This window comes from Ranitomeya variabilis, chromosome 1 (genome assembly GCF_051348905.1).
Source record: "Ranitomeya variabilis isolate aRanVar5 chromosome 1, aRanVar5.hap1, whole genome shotgun sequence".
NCBI lineage: Eukaryota > Metazoa > Chordata > Amphibia > Anura > Dendrobatidae > Ranitomeya > Ranitomeya variabilis.
In genome coordinates, this window is record NC_135232.1 from 1131057654 (window position 1) to 1131071919 (window position 14266).

General features: G+C 46.1%; 1 protein-coding gene across 4 annotated transcripts in view; it reads right to left on the reverse strand.

The window, feature by feature from the left end:
• Positions 1–14266, reverse strand: part of LOC143793379 (uncharacterized) — a 166766-nt gene that overhangs the window by 36976 nt on the left and 115524 nt on the right. The gene's annotated exons all lie outside the window — the stretch shown is intronic.

A 14266-nucleotide genomic window follows, 5' to 3' on the forward strand; every position in this document is an offset into this window, starting at 1 on the left:
CAGCCTTTGGACTTACTCAGTGGTCCTCCTCAGCCACCCACACAGACGGACATATATTAGACCTGGTCTTCACCCGTTTATGCTCCCTATCTAACTACACAACCTCCCCTCTCCCTCTGACCACCATCTACTCACTTTCTCATCCCGGTCCTCTTCACCTGTCACCCACGTCCAGCACCATGTGCACCCACGCAGTAACCTCGCACACCTAGACACCCACACACTCTCTGACTATCCTACCACTGTCCTCTATATCCTCACTCTACGACACAGACACTGACACTGCTTTCTACAATGCCACTCTTGCATCAGCTATTGACACGGTTGCCCCTGTCATGCATAGCAGAGCGCGACGAACCAATAGACAACCCTGGCACAATAACATCACTAAAAAGCTTCGGCAAGTATCGAGAGTTGCAGAACGGCGTTGGAAGAAAACACATTCACAAGATGACTTCAGTGCACTCAAACAAGCAACACTGGCATTCAAATCAGCTCTCACCTCTGCAAAACAGGCCTACTTCACAGCCCTTGTATCTTCCTTATCCCACAACCCCAAACAGTTGTTCACTTTTAACTCCCTCCTCCGCCCACCACTGCCGCCTCCGAGTTCCCTAATCGTTGCCGAGGACTTTGCCATGCACTTCAAAAATAAGATAGACCAAACAAGGCAAGTCTTGGTCTCTCACAGAAAGGGGTTGTGGTGGTTGGACAACAAATGCCCAAACCCCATAACTTCACTCTCCAAAATCTCTGAAGAGGAGCTTGCTCATCATCTCTCCAAATCACACCTCACCACTTGTGCACTTGACCCCATCCCACCTCCTCCCCAACCTCACCACCACACTAATCCCATCCCTAACCCATCTCTTCAACCTTTCACTAACTTCTGGTACCTTCCCCTCTGCCTTCAAACATGCCACAATCACACCTATCCTCAAAAAGCCATCCCTTGATCCAAGCGCTATGTCCAGCTATCGCCCCATATCATTGCTCCCATTTGCATCCAAACTCCTTGAGCAGCACGTCCATGCTGAACTTTCCTCTCACTTTGCATCTAACTCACTCTTCGACAACCTACAATCTGGCTTCCATCCCCACCATTCCACTGAGACTGCCCTAACCAAAATTACTAACGACTTATTTACAGCTAAAGCTAACAGACGATTCTCTATACTCCTCCTCCTAGACCTGTCCTCTGCCTTCGACACAGTTGACCACTGCCTCCTACTACAGATCCTCTCTTCCTTTGGGGTCAAAGACATTGCACTATCTTAGATCTCCTCATACCTTGCCAACCGCACATTTAGCGTTTCCTACTCCCATACTACCTCTTCATCTCGCCCCCTCTCTGTTGGTGTACCTCAAGGCTCTGTCCTAGGACCCTTACTCTTCTCAATCTATACACTCGGCCTGGGACAACTCATAAGGTCCTATGGCTTCCAGTACCATCTATATGCTGATGACACTCAGATCTACCTCTCTGGCCCAGATGTCACCTCTCTGATCTCCAGAATCCCAGGCTGTCTATCAGCCATATCCTCCTTCTCCTCTCGCTTCCTCAAGCTCAATGTGGACAAATCTGAACTAATTATCTTTCCTCCATCTCGCATATCTTCCCTACCTGATCTATCTATCTATCAAAATAAATGAAATCACACTTTCCCCTGTGCCCAAAATCCGCTGCCTCGGAGTAACCCTTGACTCTGCCCTGTCCTTCAAACCACACATCCAAGCTCTCGCCACCTCCTGTCGCCTCCAGCTCAAAAATATTTCCAGAATCCGTCCTTTCCTCAACCCACACTCTACCAAAATGCTCGTGCATGCCCTAATCATCTCCCGCCTCGACTACTGCAACACTCCTCTGTGGTCTACCTTCTAACACTCTCGCACCCCTCCAGTCCATCCTTAACTCTGCTGCCCGACTAATTAATCTCTCTCCTCGCTACACTCCTGCTTCCCCTCTTTGCAAATCCCTTCACTGGCTCCCAATTTCTCAGCGTATCCAGTTTAAACTACTAACACTGACCTACAAAGCCATCCATAATCTTTCTCCTCCGTATATTTCCACACTAATCTCTCAATATCTTCCCTCACATAATCTCCGGTCCTCCCAAGACCTCCTTCTCTCCTCCACACTTATTCGCTCCTCATCCACTCGCCTCCAAGACTTCTCCCGAATATCACCCATCCTCTGGAATTCAGTGCCCCAACACATCCAGTTATCCACTACTTTTGGATCCTTCAAAAGAAACCTGAAAACCCATCTCTTCAAAGAAGCTTACAGCCTGTAAAGACTACACGGCCACCTCAACACCACTAGAGCTACTGCAACCCTCGACCTACTGTCTCCTTCCCCATAATCCTGTAGAATGTAAGCCCGCAAGGGCAGGGTCTTCGCCTCTCTGTACCAGTCTGTCATTGTTAGTTTTGTTTACTGTAAGTGATATTTGTATTTTGATGTAACCCCTTCTCATGTACAGCACCATGGAATTAATGGTGCTATATAAATAAATAATAATAATAATAGTGCCAACGCTGGCCCTGTCCCCCGCCCCTTCAACTGTTTCAAATACTACCCTCTCCCCATTCGCCCTTTGCTTTGGTCTTCGTCGTCTTCTCATTCTCTCACGCCTCAGCGCAGAGGGCGAGATGGACTCACTACAGCACGCCATGTGTGCCATGAGGTATTTGATTATTTTTCATGTATGGAGCAAAAATATAGGACCAATTACACTGTATGGAGGACTATGTGGTGCCCATCATACTGTATAGAGGATCATATGGTGCCTGTATTACTGTATGGAGAACTATAGTGCCCATCATACTGTATGGTGAACCATGTGATGCTCATCATACCGTATAGAGGACCATATGGTGCCCGTAATACTGTATGGAGGACTATGTGGCGCCCATCATACTGTATAGAGGACCATATGATGCCTATAATACTGTATGGAGGACTGTGGTGCCCATCATACTGTATGGTTAACCATGTGATGCTCATCATACCGTATAGAGGACCATATGGTGCCCGTAATACTGTATGGAGGACTATGGCGCCCATCATACTGTATGGTGAACCATGTGATTCTCATCATACTGTGTAGAGGACCATATGGTGCCCGTAATACTGTATGGAGTATGTGATGCCCAAAATTCAGTATGGAGGACTATGTGGTGCATGGACGACTATACTGTCCAGTCTAAAATGACAAGTCTGCATTCACTGTCATTCTGTGTGACTGCAGGCCTTTGAATCCCCCCAGGACACGCACTGTGAGCTGCAAGGATTTGCCGGTTTGAGCCATTGCAAAATTTCCCATAGATATCACTCATGTAATGTCGTAAGTCAATTTTTTGGCGTTGTACTATCACTATATTTCTCTGCAGAGCACTGGTGTAGACCTGATTCAACCAGTATGTGGTCACTGTATGGAAGTAACACCTCATATCAGCTCCTACAGTTGTATTACTATCTTTGGAGGACAGGGAAGCAGGGTTATTGAACTATCAGTGTATGCCAATATGATTCACCACTGTAGGAGTTCATGTAGTTTTGTTGACCTGAAAATAGTGGAGGACAAACTAAGCAAATTGATTAAATATACTAACAATGAAAGTTAATCTCATACCACCTCTACCCTGATTTGTGGATGATGGCCTGAACCAAAGGTGTAGGTATAAAAAAAAAAAAAAAAAAAAAAGGAACCTATATATCTTTATGAAGAGTCTCTACAGAATAGAGAATAGTTGACAGGACACCATGGCTCCATCAAGAGGGACACAGATTTGACATTCTACAGGATGTCAGCCTAAGGGACCACAGCACTATCTGGAAAAATATTGATCTTCTCCACTGACCATCACTGAACGCATGGAGACATTTGGGGAAGCCAGGATTGGGACCTTACAGTCACCTGGCCCCACGGATACATTTGTGGAAGCCAGGATTGGGACCTTTCAGGTATCTAGTCCCATGGATATGCAACAACCCAGGTTCCTGGCTGTTACAGTGACATTGCTTTCCTCACGGGGAGAGTGATGTCACGCTTGGAAGCAAGGAATGATCTCTTATCAGGTAATCACAAGCATACAACATGTTCATAGTCCAGGCCAGAAGGGGAAGCTCTGCTCTAGCTTGTGGGTGATATATATACATACATACACATACATACATACATACATACATACCAGAATATCAGATAGGGCAATCTGTCACAAACACATGGATCGTCGAACGGTGTGCTGCCTACCTGGCGCTCGAGTCCGACACATCGCTGATCGGGTGGACAGATTACTAGGAGGGGCTGGTGAGGACCCAGCGGTCATGGTGCACATTAGCACAAATGACAAAGTTAGAGGTAGGTGGAAGGTCCTTAAAGATGATTTCAGGGAATTAGGCTGCAAGCTGAAAGCAAGGACCTCCAACGTGGTATTTTCCGAAATACTGCCTGTACCACATGCCACGCCAGAGAAGCAATGGGAGATTAGGGAGGTTAATAAGTGGCTTAAGAATTGTTGTAGGAAGGAGGGGTTTGGGTTTCTGCAGAACTGGGCCGACTTCTCAGTGGGCTACAGGCTCTACGCTAGGGACGGGCTGCACCTCAATGGGGAAGGTGCAGCTGTGCTGGGGGAAAAAATGGCTAGAAGGTTGGAGGAGTGTTTAAACTAGGGATTGGGGGGGAGGGTATTCAATTTATAGGAGGGGAAGATAGGGCAGATAGAGACCTGGGCACAAATAAGGAAGTTGGGGGTGGCGGTGGCATGGGGGGTGGGGTTAGAACAGTTAATTTAAGAGAGAATAGAGGTACAGAGAGTAACATCAAGTGCATGTATACTAATGCCAGAAGCCTCGCCAACAAAATGGATGAATTAGAATTAATGTTGTTGGAGTATAATTATGACATGGTGGGGATATCTGAGACGTGGCTGGATGAGAGCCATGACTGGGCTGTTAACTTGCAGGGCTATAGCCTTTTCAGAAATGACCGTACAGATAAGCGAGGGGGAGGGGTGTGTATGTATGTAAAATTGTCCTTAAAACCCATCTGGCGTGATAATATAGGTGAATTTAATGAAAATGTAGAGTCCCTGTGGGTGGAGATAAGGGGAGGGGAAAAAATAATAAATTACTGATAGGGGTTTGTTATAAATCTCCAAAAATAATGGAAGCAATGGAGAATATCCTCGTAAAGCAAATAGATGAAGCTGCGACTCAAGGAGAAGTCATTATTATGGGGGACTTCAACTACCCTGAAATAGATTGGGGAACAGAAACCTGCAGTTCCAGCAAAGGTAATCGGTTTTTGACAACTACGAGAGACAATTACCTTTCACAACTTGTTCAGGACCCAACAAGAAGGGGGGCACTGCTAGACCGAATATTAACCAACAGGCCAGACCAGGGCCGGATTTAAGAGGTGGGTGGCCCGGGGCCCATTTCGCAGAGAGGCCCATTTTTCAAGGTGTTGCAATACGTAATGCAAAAACACAAAGTGAAAACGAACCAGAGTTTATTTACAAAAATCATTTACGCAGAGTAATTCAGGTAAAATCATTCATTTTTTACAATCCGGGCACTTTCCTTGATTTTCGTGTTGCAAAATCACTAATGATGTTACTAAAGTCCAATTCACGCAGTATATCTGACTCGATGCTCACGATAGCCAAATTTACAAGTCGTTCCTGCTTCATGGATGTCCTTAATCGGTTTTCAACTAATTTGAGTTTTGAGAAGAAACGCTCACCACTGCAGTTTGTTACCAATCCATCAAAATTAGATATATCCTTAGAGCTATCTCAGTAGTCTCAACACAGAGACACACACAGAGATCATACTCACCCACCGCGACACTGTGAAGACTGAACCACTTCACCTCTGTAGCTTCAGTGACTGAAGATCCAGAGTGAAGTCCTGCCGCTCTCCGCGATGGAGAATCCTCTTCTCGCGCCGACATCGTGGCTCAGCCTCCTTCCTCGAAGATAGCTGAACAAACTATCATCTGATCTAATCCGAGGGAGCGATCATATAGCTGAATAGGTAGCGCCTAGAAGCTTCTGTTGGGATAGGAGAAGGCTGCCGCATGCCATAAGCTAAGCATTAGGTGCAGGGAGAGTACTAAGGAAGTCTGGCTACGCTAGCCAGGTCAGTGGATGCTGACGCAGGTCAGGTGCCATGACTCTGCCGCTCTGCGCCAGCCACTGAGATGTAGGACCGTAGCCAGGTCCCTACATTTTCAACAGTTTCTCTTTTGTTAAATGTTCCTTATCATTAGAAACGGTTCACAGCAAAGAGACATGTATTTTACATGTTTTGAGATATTTATCCCTATATTGGTGGGAGGCCCCCTGCTTGGTGGGTGGCCCAGGGCCCAGGCCCCTCCCCTAAATGCGGGCCTGGGCCAGACCGCATAGCAAATATAAGGGTTGGGGGTCACTTGGGGAATAGTGATCACAAAATAATACGTTTTCATGTATCCTTTAATAAGATGTGTAGTAGAGGGGTGACAAGGACACTAAACTTCAGGAGGGCAAATTTCCAACGGATGAGAGATGATCTTGGTGCAATTAACTGGGACGATATCCTGAGACATAAAAATACACAAAGAAAATGGGAGACGTTTATTAGCATCCTGGATAGGACCTGTGCACAGTATATACCGTATGGGAATAAACATACTAGAAATAGGAGGAAACCAATATGGCTAAATAGAGCTGTAAGGGGCGCAATAAGTGACAAGAAGAAAGCATTTAGAGCAGAGACTTAGCTAGGGGTTCAGCTCAGGGGGAGGGGCAAAACATGTGAGTGGTCTCCTAACAGGTGGACATATCATTAGTGCAAACTATGCAGCAGCACATGGGCCCAAGAGTTAAGGGGGCCCATTTCTACCTCTAAACGATGTGCAGTCTTGTTTTAGGAGCTCTCGAGCTGCAAAGGGCCCATATATTGTTCTTGCACATGGGCCTTTTTCTGTCTGTCCGCCTGTGGCCCTTAACCAGGTAACCATGATTATAACCATGGTGGGTTTAGGGGAACCTCAGGAGATGAACGCACTGTTATTGAAAACTAGATGGTGGCCCGATTCTAACGCATCAGGTATTCTAGTATATGTATGCTCACGTAGTATATTGGCCAGCCACGTAGTATATTGGCCAGCCACGTAGTATATTGGCCAGCCACGTAGTATATTGGCCAGCGACATAGTATATTGCCCAGTGACATAGTATATTGCCCAGCGACGTAGTATATTGCCCAGCCATGTAGTATATTGCCCAGCGACGTAGTATATTGCCCAGTGACGTAGTATATTGCCCAGTGACGTAGTATACAGCACAGAGCCACTTAGTATATTGCCCAGTGACGTAGTATATTGCCCAGTGACGTGGCCCAGTGACGTAGTATATTGCCCAGCCACGTAAGTGACAGGTTAAAAAAAATAAACATACTCACCTTCCGATCCGAAGTCCCCTTGTAGTTCTAACATACTCACCATACTTGTAGTTCTGTCGCCTGTGCGCGGTACAGGCTGCAGCTTGCGGTCCCTGGGTGTGCTGACGCCGCGGTCACATGACCGTGACGTCATGGCAGGTCCTTCTGCCATGCGCTTGCACAGAGCGGTTACCGGAGGGTGGCGAGGAGCGGGAAAGGCAGCGGAAGGTGAGTATATAATGATTTTTTATTTTTTTTAACATTAGATCCTTTTACTGTTGACGCTGCATAGGCTGCGTCAATAGTAAATCTTGGTCACACAGGGTTAATAGCGGCGGTAACGGAGTGTGTTACACGCGGCATAACTCGGTCCGTTACCGCTGCCATTAACCTGTGTGAGCGGAGAGGTGTATGCGGGCGCCGGGCAGTGAGTGCGGGGAGTAAGGAGCGGCCATTTTTTTCCGGACTGTGCGCGCCGTTGATTGGTCGCGGCAGCCATGACAGGCAGCTGCCGAGACCAATCAGCGAACGAATAACCGCAACAGAAGGACAGAAAGACGGAAGTGCCCTTAGACAATTATATAGTAGATAAATCTCTATACAATAACCAGCACTGATATTACTGCCATACGGTAATACCATATTGTGGTAGATACCAGTCCTGCATGACATAGAGAGATCACAGTACAGTTATAGATGGTGACTTAGAGGACGTTCTTTCCGGTGGAGCCATTCACTTTTCCCACCTTTTCCACCTGGCCCAGACTGACACTGTGTATACTATTACTTCAACATTTTTCAGTCACCGCTCTCTGTATAGAGAGTGGTGGCTGTAACTGACGCCCCAGGACAGACTGACAGCCGGTACAGCACTATCTGCCACCCAGTAGTTAGGCTTCAATGCTTCTTACGTGCTTACTTAATATTTTTGAGTCCCCCTATGTACAGTAATAATGGCCCCAGCATTGCTGATGAGAGCAGGAGGTCATGTGACCATTTTCTTCTATTGAGAGAAGTCAAACTTGTCTAGTCAACACGTGCAAATAGCAAACGTGGTCGCATGAGCGCCTGATCACATCAGTGGTCTTGGGGTCTCATGACGGCAGGTGCACCCCATCATGATTTGGCAGTCTGTAGAGTGACTGCAGACAATTATCCCAAGACTTTAATAACTTAAAGGAAACCCGTCACCCCCCCCCAGGGCCTATTAAGGTAAAAGAGCCACCTTCGGCAGCACTTAGGCTACTTTCACACTAGCGTCGGGCTCGGCCCGTCACAGTGCGTCAGGCTGAGGTTACCGACGCTAGCGTTGTATACGCCGCACAACGGGGGCAGCGGATGCATTTTTCCAGTGCATCCGCTGCCCCATTGTGAGGTGCGGGGAGGTGGGGGCGGAGTTCCGGCCTCGCATGCGCGGTTGGAAAAAGCGGACCGTCGGCAGCAAAAAACGTTACATGTAACGTATTTTGCAACCGACTGTCCGCCACAACACGGCGCAACCGTCGCACGATGGTTGCGATGTGTGTCAATGCGTCGCAAATGCGTCGCTAATGTTAGTCAATGGGAAAAAAAACGCATCCTGCAAGCACTTTTGCAGGATGCGTTTTTTTGCGAAAACGACGCATTGAGACGTATTGTAAAAACGCTAGTGTGAAAGTAGCCTAAGGTTGCATTCTGTGAAGGTGGCTCTTATGTTTATCCCTAATAACGCTGAAATATTCACTTTTATAAATTGTGCACCATACCTGTATTTAGTCCGGGGGGTACGTTTTCTACCCCTGACTCAGCCGCCTCGCAGCCGTTCATCCCACCGAGCACCGCCTCCTTTCTGTCACCGGCGCTCTGCAATTATTTCTCGGGCATGCGCCGTGCACGCTGCCCTGGAACTTATATCAAGCGATGCAAGTAGGTTGCACCTGCGCACAGCGCCAGATTCCCAGCCCCGCAGTGTGAATAAATCATAACAATGCGGGGCGGGATCTCGGTCCTCCGCTACACGCAGGCGCGATATCAGTACATCAGCTGGTGTGAGTTCCAGGGCAGCGCACACGGAGCATGCCCGAAAAATGAGAGCCCAGGCATCGGCGCCCGGTGGGATGATGGACGGCTGGGAGGCAGTTGTGTCCGGGGACAAAAGACGTACCCCCCAGACTCAATACAGGTATGGCACGCAATTTATAAAAGTGAATAATTCAGCGTTATTAGGGATCAAAAACATAAGAGCCACCTTCACAGAATGCAGCCTTAGTGCTGCTAAAGGTGGATGGCTCTATTACCTTAATAGGCCCTGGGGGGGAGGGGGGGGTGACAGGTTCCCTTCAATAATTTAATTATAAGCAATGTATTCTTCTAACATAGAATGCAGCCCGTGGTTACTGTATTGTTATACTTGTTAGGGGGCAGACAGACAGACGTATTTCTCATGTGAGGATCGCATCGCAATCCTCGGACTGACCGTCGGCTCTCCTGACCTGAGGCTGACAGTTGCATAGTAATTTGTCACGCTGTCAAGCTTATGTCAGGAGCGGTGTCAGGGCCAGTCCGAGGATTGTAATGCGATCCTCGCATGAGTTATACAGTGTCTGTCTGGGCCCTTATGTTAATACTTATCCTTGTTATAGTAATATTAACCTTCTTTGCTATGCTTGTTTAACAAATACTTATAAAAGACCCAGCTCGCAATAATAAAAAGCCCCCGACCTCCCCATCTCCAGCCCCCAAGACAGCAACTATTAGGGTATGTTTCCAAGGGGCGTATTGCTTGGGTTTTTGCTGGGGATTGGACGCTGTGTACATCTGTAGCGTTGAAACAGCAGCGTCCAGTTGTTACAGCATAGTGGAGGGGATTTTATGAAATCCCATCTCTACTATGTGTACATAGACGCAGGTGGCAGACCTGTGTATCCGGACATGTGGCACGTCTTTCTAGACAGCATTGTGTCTTTATCTCGTGAGGATGCGCCGTCTCCACAAGATAAATAAATAATAATAAATAATATCTATGAATAGGATGTGGTGATTCCACCTGTGTTCAATGGATATATGCGGAATCACCGCGCGTACAACAGGGGGCAGCGCTTTCTGCTGCGTCCAAAGCGCTGCCAATACACCTCGAGGACACATACCCTCACATATGATGGAGTGAATATCTCATAAGTTATGAGTCATAACATTAAACCGTATAATAATAATCAGCCCCCCAGTGCCCCCTCACCCACGTCAGCCCTCACAATACCCTCAAACTCTCCCATTCACCCCCAGTACCCTGTCCCCCTCACACAATACCACCATCCCCTCTCATTCACCCCCACAGTGACCATGATATGCCTAAATCGAATTACTGTAATAAAATCCATCCCCTCCACTTACTGATGAAGTTTTCAGGCAGACAGTGAGGAGAACCAGGAAGTGGCCAAATAGATAAAGGAGGACGGCACTAGGACCCAGCGTGCCTCAGCCAAACCAAGCGTGCACAGCCAGAAAGTGACTGCAGCTGCTGGCAGCCAGGAAGAGATTCCTCCGGTGAGACCACATTGCAGGGAGGGAGGCTCTGCAGCCAGCCGGCATTGTGCTGCTCTCTGACGCCTCAGACTCGGCAGTGGATCTCCCGGTGGGCCCCTTCAGGTGACTGGGCCCAGGGCAATGGCCCCCTCAGCCCCCTCAGCCCCCCAGGAGCTACGCTACTGATTTAGAGAATTAAAGGAAGTAGGTAGTGAGGAGGCATTAAATAAATACAGAAAATTAAATAAATTCTGTAAAAAGCAAATCAAGGCAGGAAAGCTTGTGAGACTCATTGCCAGAGAGTAAAAATAATCCCAAAATATTCTTTAACTACATAAATAGTAAGAAACTAAAAAATGACAGTGTTGGCCCCCTTAAAAATAGTCTGGGTGAAATGGTGGATGAGGATGAGGAAAAAGCCAATATGCTAAATGACTTTTTTTCATCAGTATTTACACAAGAAAATCCCATGGCAGACAAAATGACTAGTGACAACAATAATTCCCCATTAAATGTCACCTGCTTAACCCAGCAGGAAGTACAGCGGCATCTAAAAAGCACTAAAATTGACAAATCTCCGGGCCCGGATGGGATACACCCCCGAGTACTGCAGGAACTAAGTACAGTCATTGATAGACCATTATTTTTAATCTTTAAAGAGTCCATAATAACAGGGTCTGTACCACAGGACTGGCGTATAGCAAATGTGGTGCCAATATTCAAAAAAGGGGCAAAAACTGAACTCGGTAATTATAGGCCAGTAAGCTTAACCTCTACTGTGGGTAAAATCCTGGAGGGCATTCTAAGGGATGCTATACTGGAGTATCTGAAGAGGAATAACCTCATGACCCAGTATCAGCACAGGTTTACTAGGGACCGATCATGTCAGACTAATTTGATCAGCTTCTATGAAGAGGTAAGTTCCGGACTGGACCAAGGGAACCCAGTGGACGTAGTGTATATGGACTTTTCAAAAGCTATTGATACAGTGCCACACAAAAGGTTGTTACATAAAATTAGAATAATGGGGATAGGGGAAAATATGTGTAATTGGGTTGGGAGCTGGCTCAGGGATAGGAAACTAAGGGTGGTCATTAATGGAGCACACTCGGACTGGGTCGCGGTTAGCAGTGGGGTACCACAGGGGTCAGTATTGGGCCCTCTTCTTTTTAACATATTTATTAATGACCTTGTAGGGGGCATTCAGAGTAGAATTTCAATATTTGCAGATGACACTAAATTCTGCAGGGTAATCAATATAGGGGAGGACAATTTTATATTACAGGATGATTTATGTAAACTAGAAGCTTGGGCTGATAAATGGCAAATGAGCTTTAATGGGGATAACTGTAAGGTTATGCACTTGGGTAGAAGTAATAAGATGAATAACTATGTGCTTAATTCTAAAACGCTGGGCAAAACCGTCAATGAAAAAGACCTGGGTGTATGGGTGGATGACAAACTCATATTCAGTGACCAGTGTCAGGCAGCTGCTACAAAGGCAAATAAAATAATGGGATGCATTAAAAGAGGCATAGATGCTCATGAGAAGAACATAATTTTACCTCTATACAAGTCACTAGTTCGACCACACTTAGAATACTGTGCACAGTTCTGGTCTCCGGTGTATAAGAAAGACATAGCTGAACTGGAGCGGGTGAAGAGAAGAGCGACCAAGGATATTAGAGGACTGGGGGGTCTGCAACACCAAGATAGGTTATTACACTTGGGGCTGTTTAGTTTGGAAAAACGAAGACTAAGGGGTGATCTTATGTTAATGTATAAATATATGAGGGGACAGTACAAAGACCTTTCTGATGATCTTTTTAATCATAGACCGGTGACAGGGACAAGGGGGCATCCTCTACGTCTGGAGGAAAGAAGGTTTAAGCATAATAACAGACGCGGGTTCTTTCCTGTAAGAGCAGTGAGACTATGGAACTCTCTGCCGTATGATGTTGTAATGAGTGATTCATTAATTAAATTTAAGAGGGGACTGGATGCCTTTCTGGAAAAGTATAATGTTACAGGGTATATATATTAGATTCCTTGATAGGGCGTTGATCCAGGGAACTAGTCTGACTGCCGTATGTGGAGTCGGGAAGGAATTTTTTCCCCCAATGTGGAGCTTACTCTTACCACATGGGGTTTTTTTTTGCCTTCCCCTGGATCAACATGTTAGGGCATGTTAGGTTAGGCTATGGGTTCAACTAGATGGACTTAAAGTCTTCCTTCAACCTTAATAACGGTTACTAATGTTAGCCATGGGCTTATAGTATGTCAATGGGCCAGAATGGTTGTTACCCGCACCCTCCATCTGAGCACCCATTTTCACATTCTGTCCCATCACATGGGTGAAACCATGATGCCCGTGCCCATGAGTCGTCAACATCTGTGCATGACCCATGGTCACATTCTTTGTCCCGGTTTATTCTTTCGGCACAGAAATTCTCATTAGTGTACTTATCAGTTATTCCCCCAAATTTATTAATTTTATTGGTTCATTAGTCCATTGCCCTTTGTTCTCCTTAGGCAAGTGGGGAAACTTGTTTGTGTTATTTATATGCAAGTGCAATTAGATAAAAAAAAAAAAAAATCAGATCGCACTCGGACTAATGTTAGTCAATGAGGCAGTGCAGATTTAATATGCCAAGATTGTACAGTGCTAGGGAAAAAAACAAAAAGGGATTGTATATAAACTGCACATGGATGACTTAATGTATACGTTAGTGTGAGCCAGCCCAATCAGATGAAACTTGCCACCGGAGATTTCTAACTCACGCAGCTATTGGGAGTCCCACCATTTGTGTGCCTGAAGTTATCCCCTATATACAATACATTCATATTCCAACAATTAGGGATAAACAACTCCTCTTCCGTTAACGGGATGGCTAGGTAGGGCATTCATTTGGCTGAATGCACGGAAAGTCTAATATTACCCAACTCCACTATAGCTGGAAGTGTTGTGTTTTTTTTAACACAATTTCACTCATTTAACACCACATACTCCTCTGTTCCTACCTTGGGTAAATTGTAGGCAATGGTCAGCAGTTACTGGAATGGGTACAGTGATCTTGGACTTTACTATTGTAGTGGAACCATAAGTTTTTCTGGGATTATGGAGGTCCATGTTAGAAAATATTGAAACACATGCAGTAGCAGCTTAACTAAACCCTGGAGTCAACCAATGTTGATTCACCAGACTTGGCATTGCTTCAGCAAAATGAGCCAGACCACGTGTCAAATGGATCATATGGACTAGTAACCTGGGAACACACTTCTCACCGAAAGACAAAAAAATAAAGTAAGGAAGCTTGTGTTTTGTGGAGATCA